At 32.8% G+C, this 12,353-nt stretch overlaps 2 long non-coding RNA genes across 2 annotated transcripts; both read left to right on the top strand.

Annotated features, from left to right (window-relative positions):
• The first annotated feature begins 8,148 nt into the window (after nucleotides 1-8,148).
• Nucleotides 8,149-9,782, top strand: LOC139865873 (uncharacterized). The gene is made up of 4 exons (XR_011765136.1): nucleotides 8,149-8,240; nucleotides 8,423-8,559; nucleotides 8,715-8,766; nucleotides 9,675-9,782. It is a non-coding gene; the product is annotated as an uncharacterized lncRNA (long non-coding RNA).
• A 424-nt stretch (nucleotides 9,783-10,206) lies between these two features.
• Nucleotides 10,207-12,128, top strand: LOC139869209 (uncharacterized). Its single transcript, XR_011766027.1, has 3 exons — nucleotides 10,207-10,304; nucleotides 10,820-11,025; nucleotides 11,245-12,128. It is a non-coding gene; the product is annotated as an uncharacterized lncRNA (long non-coding RNA).
• The last annotated feature ends 225 nt before the right edge of the window (nucleotides 12,129-12,353 follow it).

The following is a 12,353-nucleotide window of genomic DNA, read 5'->3' on the forward strand; positions in this document are numbered from 1 at the left end:
AGGTGAGTTTCATTTGATCCCTTTTACATTTTACATTTTTGAGCTGAGAATGCATGCAAATGCTTTATTAACTGTTTTACAATATTTATATGCGTGAGTTTCATTTGCTCCCTTTTTAAATGCTTTTGCAATATATATTTTTGGGACTGAGAATACATGCGCTACTTTTATAAATGTTTGACGAAATAGACACAAGTAATCGAAACTACATTATATGGTTGAATTATCGAAATCGAATATGCCCCTTTTTATTAAGTCTGGTAATCTAAGAATTAGGGAACAGACACCCTAATTGACGCGAATCCTAAAGATAGATCTATCGGTCCCAACAAGCCCCATCCAAAGTACCGGATGCTTTAGTACTTCGAAATTTATATCATGTCCGAAGGAGGATCCCGAAATGATGGGGATATTCTTATATGCATATTGTGAATGTCGGTTACCAGGTGTTCAATCCATATGAATGATATTTTTTTGTCTCTATGCATGGGACGTATGTTTATGAGAAATGGAAATATGAAATCTTGTGGTCTATTAAAATTATGAAATGATTATTTATGTTAAACTAATGAACTCACCAACCTTTTGGTTGACACTTGAAAGCATGCTTATTCTCAGGTATGAAAGAAATCTTCCGCTGTACATTTGCTCATTGTAAAGACATTATTTGGAGTCGATCATCGTAATGGAACCAGATGTTGGTGACTTCGTCCGGACGGATTAGGATGGGGTATGACATGTGGTATCAGAGCGGTGGTCTTAGCGAACCAGGTCTTGCATTAGTATGTATAACTGATAGCTGTTTAGATGCATTAGTGAGTCTGGACTTCGACCGTGTCTGCATGTCAAAAGTTTTGCTTATCATTTCGTGTCGAAAATTACCTGCTTATCATTCTTAGAGAATCACTTGTTTATCATCCTTAGTCTAGACACATCTTATTGCATTGATTGCATGATTAGTGTATAGACAAAAATTCATATCTTAGCATATCTGCTAATTCATATCTTAGCATATCTGCTAATTCATATCTTAGCGTATCTGTTATTGTAAACTTTGCCTGACATTTTCTGTAGATTCCTCCGTAACTTATGAGATTTTAGTATTATATATGCATATGTAAATTATGTATTGCAGGGTACTAATCTAAATTCTATTCAATTTCTTATCAAAAATCCTTCATCTGATCGTACGAGATGAATTCCTCAACCAGTTCGAGTCCTTTAGATTCCGATAGCTATTTCGATAGTTATTCCGACAGCTATTCCGACATAGAGTTTCACTCGGACTCCGAAAGCAGTGTCACCAGAATGAATCAACCAATCATTCATCCCCAATTCATCTGATGGGTTCGTAGTCAACTTAACCGATGGAGACGAGCAGAAGGCGATCCTTTCCATCCACCAAATTGCCCTCTTGGCGGTGAACCTGAAGCACTTACCGGCGAACCTGTTCGAGATACTATTTTCTCACTCATTTCCCGAATATCTCGCCACGATTATATTCTATCTAAAATTCTAAACCTTATTCATCCGTTCGTTCTGACCGACAATCATCTTGGAGTAATGGGAGAAGTCAACGAGCTTCGCACTCGATTAATAAATTTGGAGAATATGGTGCAAAATTTACCAGCTTCAGCAACATCACCGGTACCAACAGTACCATCGGCAACAGCACCAGTATCATCAACAATCCATGCCTCAACATCTCATTCTGTACCTCAAGCATAATCATCGTTCTACATGATGTTCTACATCATTTATCCCCGTTCGACATGGCGATTAAGTAATCTCTAAAGTTTTGGAGATTATCCATTCTAGTTCTAACGGTAAATCAAATGAGTTTAATATCATATTAACTCATTAAATCCATGATTACATCTGAAGAAAATATATATGTATATATATTTTCATAAAGATTGTAATTAAAAATTCTTTCGTACAAACTGTTAATGGTGAAAATATTTTAACGGGTAGGTAATACCCGAGGAATATTAAGATTTCACACTAATTAGTTACATTGTACATTCTTCGAATCTGATTCAACACTCATTTACTATCCTACTTACAACCACAGATACACGTATCCGTTCACCGCAGAATAACCATTTTCATTCAATTTCATATTTGGATTTTGACCTATCAGAATCCAACAAGTGGCATAATGGAGAAAACATTGGAAAAATAAAATTTGTTAGAAATAAACAATTTAACTATGAAAAGAATTTTGTTAATATACTACAATCATATTAATATTCCATATAACAACATATAAACGATATTAACTTTTCTTAGATAAAAACTTACATACAACAAAATAGGTATTTTTAATATTATACTAAATGTATATATATAAATATTAATATAAACATACTAATCACTTAAATACATATACAAATAAATATATATAACATATGATTTAAGATATAACATAAAATATATGTTTTAAATGGAATTTAGTATAAATCTTATATAACTACAAAAAAATATATATATAAATAATATATATTAACAATTGAAATTATGATATTTCAATTATATGTTTTAATAGAAATGCAATTAATATAGGTTCGTGAATTCGAGGCCAACCCTGCATTGTTCAGTTGTTCAATATAGTCATATGTATTTTTACTACAAAATACATTAGGTGAGTTTCATTTGATCCCTTTTACTCTTTACATTTTTAGGCTGAGAATACATGCAAATGCTTTATTAACTGTTTTACAATATTTATATGCGTGTGTTTCATTTGCTCCCTTTTTAAATGTTTTTCCAATATATATTTTTGGGACTGAGAATACATGCGCTACTTTTATAAATGTTTGACGAAATAGACACAAGTAATCGAAACTACATTATATGGTTGAATTATCGAAATCGAATATGCCCCTTTTTATTAAGTCTGGTAATCTAAGAATTAGGGAACAGACACCCTAATTGACGCGAATCCTAAAGATAGATCTATCGGGCCCAACAAGCCTCATCCAAAGTACCGGATGCTTTAGTACTTCGAAATTTATATCATGTCCGAAGGAGGATCCCGGAATGATGGGGATATTCTTATATGCATATTGTGAATGTCGGTTACCATGTGTTCAATCCATATGAATGATATTTTTTTGTCTCTATGCATGGGACGTATGTTTATGAGAAATGGAAATATGAAATCTTGTGGTCTATTAAAATTATGAAATGATTATTTATGTTAAACTAATGAACTCACCAACCTTTTGGTTGACACTTGAAAGCATGTTTATTTTCATGTATGAAAGAAATCTTTCGCTGTGCATTTGCTCATTGTAAAGACATTATTTGGAGTCGATCATTGCAATGGAACCAGATGTTGGTGACTTCATCCGGACGGATTAGGACGGGGTATGACAACATATGTGTGGGTTATATAACGGCATAAAGATTCCCCTTAGCACGGTAATGTTTAATCATTGGTTTTGAACCGGTGAACGCGAATATTAGATATGGATCCATAGGGTTTGACATCCCCACTCGGGCTAGTCGCGCTAGCATTTAACGGGTGTTTGATACTTCGAGGACATACGCACTCGCCAAGTGTACTTTTAGGGGGTATTACTACTACGTTAAGTTAGTTACCGGGTGCCCACGGATAAACATATATTGTTCATACTGTTTTGAAACACTGATTTAAACTGCTGGTTGAAGCACTGAAATCTCGTGGTCTATATTACATTACTGATTACAAACTATAGCTCACCAACATTCGTGTTGACTTTTAAGCGTTTATTTCTCAGGTGCTTAGACGATGTTGCTTTCGCTGTTAGAATTGCTATCTTGGTGTTATAGACTTGCTGTTATGGACCTGCTGTTTTAGATTTCCGCTGCATTACTTAGAGATGTCTCAATCATGGAACTTTTATCTTGCATTCGTAACTTATGTTATTTTCAAATAATGACTTTGTAACGACCTTTGTGTCACGTTATCTTTTGTAAACGCTATTTTTTTATGAATGCAAAACTGGTTTTCAAACAGCATGTAGTAGTTGACCGTGTAAAGATCATGTGGTTGACGAATCGTACACGATGGTTTTGTACGGGGCGTCACATCGGGCTAGAGTCTACCGATAGTACTCGCTACTCGATTCACAATATAGTCATTCGGACGCAGGGGATGCGTCATTCAAACTATACTCCACAATCAGTAGCCTTTGGACCCAACCTCCCCAGGCTCGGTTGACCTCATACGGACTCTACCCTCCCCAGGCTCAGTTATGAGTCCCCAGCCTCCCCAGGCCCGGCTGGCGTCATACTCAGTGCACATAATATCACACAATATCATCAACATGTAATAATTCACTAACATGTTAACCATTATCTAAACATGGTAATCGGATATAACACTAATATAATAAATAGAGTAAACAACAATAGCAAGTCTTGCTACTCAAACTCTATCCGGAGATAGACTCACTCACCGATCGCCGACAACTCGGTAGTCTAATGTCACCGAGTCTTCTCCTCGTCTGTATCACTTGAGAATAAACACTGAACAAGTTAGTAAACCGCACCACATTTACTAACTATATCTCGTTCTATATATATATATATATATATACACACACACTACATACATACACACATATGTACACAATATATATTTATACACATATATATATTCATATATATATATATATATATATATATATATATATATATATATATATATATATATATATTCATATACAAAACGCCTAAACCCATTCGAACGGATCGCAAGAAAAACGGTTAATCAACACATATATGCACACTTATATATACGTATACATACTTATATATGCATATATATATATATATATACTCTTACATATATACACTTTTATATACCCTAAACATGTCCAAACGAGCGGGTCATGAGCCACACGGGGGGTCAAACAACATACACAAACCACAAAACCAAGATACGAGCAACCGAGCTGCGCACCATGCCAAGCCACTGCGCGCCACGCAGGCGAACAACAGCAAACAATGGCGGACAGCAGCTATTAAGCTGCAACAGTAGCTGAAAACAGCAGCAACAAAAGCTACACATCAGGTAGAGAAACAGCAGCAGCAAACGCTGTTGTCCAGCTGGGTTTCGACCCTAAAATTTATGTTTCGAGCAGTGTTTTAGACAAGAAATATATTCACAATGATACACAACATATATACAATATTTAACTAACATCTAACAAGTTAAATGACACACTTATGAACAAGATTTAACACAAATTGTACACATAAACCTATTAAAACCCAAGTCAAAACCAACAAATGGGTCACGAGCTAAATGGGTAACCAACACCCTATAAGCACACTTAAACATATACATACACTTATATAATCATATAAGTCAATCAAATGGGTCAACGGTCAATACGGGCGATCACGTATACTTATATATATATATATATATATACATACACATATATAATCATACATATATATTTATACGAAATGCCTAACACCGTTTGACCGGGTCACGAGTAAAATTAGTAATCCAAAAAAGTCCGCATTTACCACTTATAACCAAATTTATAGACTAATAAATGGGTCACAATAAAAACAAGCACTCCTAAATTAATATGAATGGGTCGGGGTCCAAACGGGTAACCAAAACACCTCACGCATAAAAAAAGACGCAAACCACTGCCACCGACCGCCAACCGCCACCACTGACTACCAGCTGCCGCTGGCAGCCATGGTGGCAGTGGTGGCAGCTCACTGAATAGCAGCAACAGCAGCTTTTAGCTGCTGTCCACACCTATGGTACCTCAAATATTATTGTTTCTTGCTATTTCAAATTCAATACAAATCCACAAACAATCACTAGTAATTATCTAAGTATAATCTAGCATAAACCAAGCAATTACATCAACCAATTCCAAGATTCAAGCACAAATTATCACTTTTTCATCTTTTTCACTAAACTAATATAAACACTAAAATAATAATGATTAATGCACAAAAGAGGACTAACCTTGTTAGGAAAGCAAGAAGACATGAATTAAAGCTAGCAATTCTTTCAATTCCTTCATTAATCAAAACTAGGGTTTCATGGTGGTGGTGATGGGTTCGTGACAGAGAAAACGAGATGGAGAGGGAAGGAACAACCACAAAAAAAGATTACAATTGACTTCGTCATCTTCACAATTTAGGAGATTAAATTTCACGTATGTGTGTGTGTTTTTGATCGATAGAAACAAGGGAAGGGAAAGAAAACACGAACAGTAAAATAACCAAGGGATGAGGCCGTTTTTGACTATAAAATGGGTATTAAATCACTTACCCGATAAAACACGGGTATTTACCTGTTTTTAGAAACGCAACCCACCACAGTCGGGAGACCAAACGAAGTCCAAATTTAATAAATAAAATATCACTGTGACCCTTGTCATAAAACACACTCACTGAACTAATAATTAATTAAATACACCCAATAATTAATTCATTCATTAAAATGCTCTTTAAAACATTAAACGGACAAAAAGGGAAAAATAGGTAATTTCACCTAGACCCGACATCAAGATGTTACAAAATGCATATAGAATATCCCCAATATACAGGCATCTCGCAATCTGTATACTAAAACTCGAAGTACTAAAGCATTTCAAATTCTCTGAATGTGGTGTGTTAATGCACATAGATCTATCTTTATGATTCGCGTCAATTAGTGGCCAGTTCACTAATTCTTAGGTTACCAAATAAAAATAGGGATATCCGGTATAATAATTCAATCATAGAATGTAGTTTCAAGTACTTGTGTCTATTTTGTAAAACATTTCAAAAACAACATGTATTCTCATCCTGAAATAATTAGATAGTAAAAATGGGACTATAACTCACTTGAATAGATTTTTCAAATCGTTGAAAAATTAAACTTGGCCTCGATTATGATTCACGAACCCATAACATATATATATATATATATATATATATATATATATATATATATATATATATATATATATATATATATATATATATATATATGTAGTGGTAGGATCAAGAGGGAAGTAACCATTCGGGGGGAAGCGGGGGGAAGCAAAAACTTTTTTTTTTCATTTTTTGAAAAAACTTTGTTCACGAACATTATAGATGAGATGAAAATATGAACATTTAGTAGAGACACTTTGTGATAAATGTTTTTATTTTGGCGGGAAAACGCTCGAAGAAGTAATATATAACAATTGTCGTGTTTTTCGAGCGTATTTTGAGGTTTTAGCTATTGGGGTTTAGATATTAGGGTTTAGATATTAGGGTTTATAGGGTTTAGATATTAGGGTTTAGAAATTTAGGGTTTAGGGTTTAGATTTAGGGTTTAGATTTAGGATTTAGCACGAGCGGTTTAGAGTTTAGGGTTTGGTGTTTTGGGTTTATGTAATAAAACCAAAACACCAAACCCTAAACCCTAAACCCTAAACTCTAAATCGGGCTAAATTTTACTTCACAAAACATGAAAAAAAAACGTTCATATTCTTCACGAACAATATTATCTTGAATGTTATTTTTGTCGATCGTTTTCCCGCCTAAATAATAACATTCATCACGAAGTGTCTCTTCTAAATGTTCATATTTTCGTGTAATCTTGATGCCGGAAAAAAAAAAATTTCAAAAAAAACGAATTTTTTTTTTTTTTGCTTCCCCCGCTTCCCCCCGATTGGTTACTTCCCCATTGATCCTGCATATATATATATATATATATATATATATATATATATATATATATATATATATATATATATATTATATATATATATATATGCATATACATATACATATAAATCGGTAAGCTGTCCAAATGTCATTCAGCCCTTCATTTAAGGTCCATGTAGGAGAGAAGTTTGTCTCACAAAAAACTATACATATACACTATTTGTTGCTGTTTTTTTTACCTTACAACAAACCTATACATATAATAGATACACCACATTAGCCATCCACATGGCTTTAATTTATTTTTTTAATTAATTATTTAAATTGTCAAAGTGTATGAGGAAGATACCAAGACTTACTTTTTATGACACACCATGTGATCAAGTATACACATCTACCAAGAAATTTCAATGTATGTGTGTAGGTTTTAAAAATTTGAAATTTAAAATAAAAAATTTCAAATTGTAGATCTATAAACTCAATTGTATTTTCCAATCTCTTTCTTCCTTATCTTCTGTCAACTATATACGACCTTTTTTTCCCGGTGTTCATCCTAATTGTTCTCCAATAATCTCCAGGTAATTAATCGTATTCTCACTAATCCTCTTATTAATTTCAGTATTTTGATTTAACATCGCTATTATTTTGCGCCTTAATATCATATTTCAACCACTTAAATGTTTATACAAGGTAATATCTAATTATTTATATATTTTTATTTTGCGTTTTATGTTTGTTTCACGTGATGATAAATGGACAGTTAAACAGTCCGATCCACCCAAAAATTCAACATATTCCAGCTATACTCTGCAAACAGATTATCACTTCAACCGCCGGGATCGAGGGTTCATGTGGAACGCTTCTTCTAATCGATCATCATTCTGATTCAAAATATAGGTGCGTTAACATTTTTTCTTTTCTTTGCGATCTAATAATTCTTAATGATTGATTTCACAATTATTATTTTCGAAATTAGGTTAAATCCCTAAGAAAATCTATAATATCGTAAAATTATAAATCATACAATTTTTTAATGTTCATACGTGTTTCAGGGTTGACGAAATGACGATGATTAGTTCCATCTTCTTCAAAAAAAACTTTATGGTAGGTCAGTCGGATAAAAAATGTCACCGGACTAATTTAATTGATGTTTATGTTATCTTGATTAGATTTATCGTTGTTTACTAAGGTTTGTTATGTCAATTTCTGATTTTTTTGGGTATCTAGATAAATCTTTAAGTCTTATATGTCATGTTCTTCATGTAGCGACACATAGATAGGAATTTACTGGATTAAAAAAAAAGTTTTTTTTCTTAGTGTCTACAAGTTGTTTGTTAAAATGTCTGAAAGAGTTTTTTTTTATTTTTATTTTTTTCAATCAAGGATATAACACTAACTATACATAACATGCCGATTTGATTTTTGTTTATGTTAAATTCTGTGCATCTCCCTTTTCCTCATAATGTACATTTATTAAAGTATCACTCGGAACGTTTAAATAAAGCAATTAGACAAATGCTTACATGTTTCTTTCTTATTTGAAAGTTCTTTATCTTTCAAAGATATTGATTTTGATATTTATCTATTGCTTTATTTAATCGTTTAAAAGGTTGTCTTTGTAGTTAAATGAATAAGGCTAAACTACCTTTGTATGTTTTATCACTATCTATTGAGGTTGCATTGTCTGACTAAAAATTTGTGCTATTTGATGAGAATTTGGTATTGGTGGTAGCCTGATAAGACAAGTTTGTTTTGGGAATTCAGTTCAAATATTAGGCTGTTATTAATTGCATTAGCTTCTTATATGCAATTTTTTATTTTGAAAATGAAAAAGTAAATTTATTGATTAATTATAATATTTACAAGGGTTGCAATATGGGCATATGACTCAGACTACTGTGTTGTTTTATGGTACTGATGTTTATAATCATTTGTATATCAGCTATATTCAGGTTTTTTCCGGAGCTGTAATTGATGTTCAAGTGTGTGTTTGTTTTTTGCTTTTCTTTTAGGTAATGTGTATTGTAGACTTTTGCGACGGAGTAATGGCATACGTACAACCAGGAAGAGAATGGTACTAATGAACGTGCAGTGAGTGCTGAAAGAAAGTTATCCCGATTCCCGATTGGTTCAACGATTCAGTGTGTAAACCACAAAGAGCAAACCAATCGCACACTCAGGTTCCAAATTTACACTGCACGACTAAGAATTTGATTTAATACTTACACACGTTTACATCAATTCTGTCAGGCCAAAAAACAATCCCAACGGCTTCTGATGTATTCATTTTCATTTCATTTTTTTGTATGTTGCGGTAGTTAACTTGAAGTTGTTGGTGTTTTCGTCAAGAATGATCCACTTGCTGTCGTTGAGTATGTTGATGAGACTTGGTGTCACTATCGAAAACAAGAGGTAATATTTACAAGTTTATGTTGATATTAGAATCAATAATTACGATTCAACATCACTTTTATATTTATACCTTTTAAAATATATGGTGTATTTAGAAAGTGGGTTGCAATTTCCACCCACTTTTCAATTTAATGGAATGCTCACTTTTGGAATGCACATGTAGTAGCTTTATGTTACAATGAGACTGTTGGAATGCTATCTATGACAAGTCCTAAGCTTATGGTTAACAGGTATTTACAAGTAATTTTTTTTTTGGCTTTCCGATAATAGAGTGTCGGTTTTGACCCATCTACGTCCATACAAATGTGTTTATTTGTTTTATGCTTATCTACAACGGATCAACTGGGTCAAACCAGTCAATAGCTACCAAAGTTTTTTCTTTTGTATGTAAATTCTTATATGCTTTTTATTTGAATAATTACATAATCTTGGAAACGATATGTTTTTTAGTAATCATATACGAGACTTACATATAAAAGATGTATGTTGATGTGTTGTACATAAACTTTTTGTTTTAATCATCTTTTTCTCAATTTTCAATTTTTTGTTCTTTCTTTTTTGAGACAAATTATGGACCCATGAAAGTGTTGATTTTGATTTATGTGTTAACTTCAATTAAGGAAGACACGATTTTGATTTTGATTTCATTCTTTTGTAACAAATTAATTATGTCACGTTTGCGGTTGTTTGTTAGTCTGAAAAAAGATTTGGCATTAAAAGAGTTCAGCTTTACTTTTTTTGTCAGGCTTGATTTTCACAGAGGCCTAATATGGGCTAATTTTGAATTTCCATGGAGACGCAGCTCATTGAGTCAATGGTTATGCAAAGATGATGGATTAATAGCTGACTTCAGATAGTCAACATTCAGTGGAGGTGTTGAAGATGAGGATAACGTAAATGTAAAAGATACATAGTATAGATGTTAAGTATGTCTACATGGTGGTTATATGGGTTAGTTTCTTTTCTTATACGGTTTGTTTCTATGTTAGTCATTTTAATGTTACCCATAATCAAAAAATTAACTCATTTTCAGATTTTTTTTAATTAATTGATGTCGTTATCGTTAAAGGAGTAAAAACACGTTTATGAGTAGATATGGGGACGGGTACCTAATAATGATGATGGGGTTTCAGGTTTCTGTTCTGATTTCAGTTTTTGCAATTGTTTCAGTTGGCTTATATGCAATTACTATTTCTTTGGATAAAGGTATTAGCAAATACTATTGAGGTAAGTTTCTTACAATTGGGCTAAGGTACTGTAAGTCTTAAGTCTATATTCTTTTTCAAGTTTTGAACTTTAAAGTGTTATTTTGTTGTTTTATGCCTAAAGTAAAGTGGGTTGATTTTGGGGCTTTGAATAAGTTTTGGGTCAAGAGTTCCTGGCTAGATTTAACTCATATGCAGTTATCTTTTTTATCAGTTCCCGAACCATCCTGATGTGTTCTGCTGTAATGAACTTATGATGAAATAAGTAGGTTCAGTTTCGTGTTGAATTGTAATTGTATTGTATGGGATTTTTTAGTTTTGGTGTTTTTCTTTACTGCATTTTTTTATATTGTTTGTTGCTCACATAAGTATGTTTTAGAGAGTGTTAGGTCAAATCCATTATTTAACGATGGTGGATCAGGCCATCTTGCTGCCCAAACAGTTACGTTTAGTGAATTGGCGGCTGCTACTAAAAAATTTAGGGGTGATTGTCTTCTTGGTGGAGGCGGCTTTGGCAGAGTGTCTAAAGGCCGCCTGGATAGTTCCAATCAGGCTAGTTCAGTTTTCTTACACTCATTATATTAAATCTAGAAACTAATAATTACATTAATACTTATTTATAGTTGTTATCGTTTTACATTAATACTTTTTTTGAACTTTTGGAACGTAAGGAAGAAGTTATAGCAGTGTTTATGGTGGCATTTATTACTCTTTTTTTTAGAAAATTGACGAGTAAGATATCATCTAATGGTGTGTTTATAAATGAGTGCAAGTGTTGTTATGGTGTTAGGTTGCCGCCCTTGTGCCTAAAAGTGAACTCGATGGCGAAATGGGTTAATTTATGGTCGTTTATATATGTTGGTTAATTTATGATCGTTTATTTATGAATATAATTATTTTTGATGATTTATGTTGATCCCGGTTGAACAAATATATTAATAAGATGCAGTGATGGTGATGTCCAAGATAAGTGTCTTCTTTATTTGTATTTGCATATATGTATATTTTTAGGGTTATTTGTTGATTTTGGAATTAAATGCTAGAATTTTGTTGATTTGATAGTTACAGTGTAAA

This window comes from Rutidosis leptorrhynchoides, chromosome 9 (assembly GCF_046630445.1).
Source record: "Rutidosis leptorrhynchoides isolate AG116_Rl617_1_P2 chromosome 9, CSIRO_AGI_Rlap_v1, whole genome shotgun sequence".
Taxonomy (NCBI): Eukaryota; Viridiplantae; Streptophyta; class Magnoliopsida; order Asterales; family Asteraceae; genus Rutidosis; species Rutidosis leptorrhynchoides.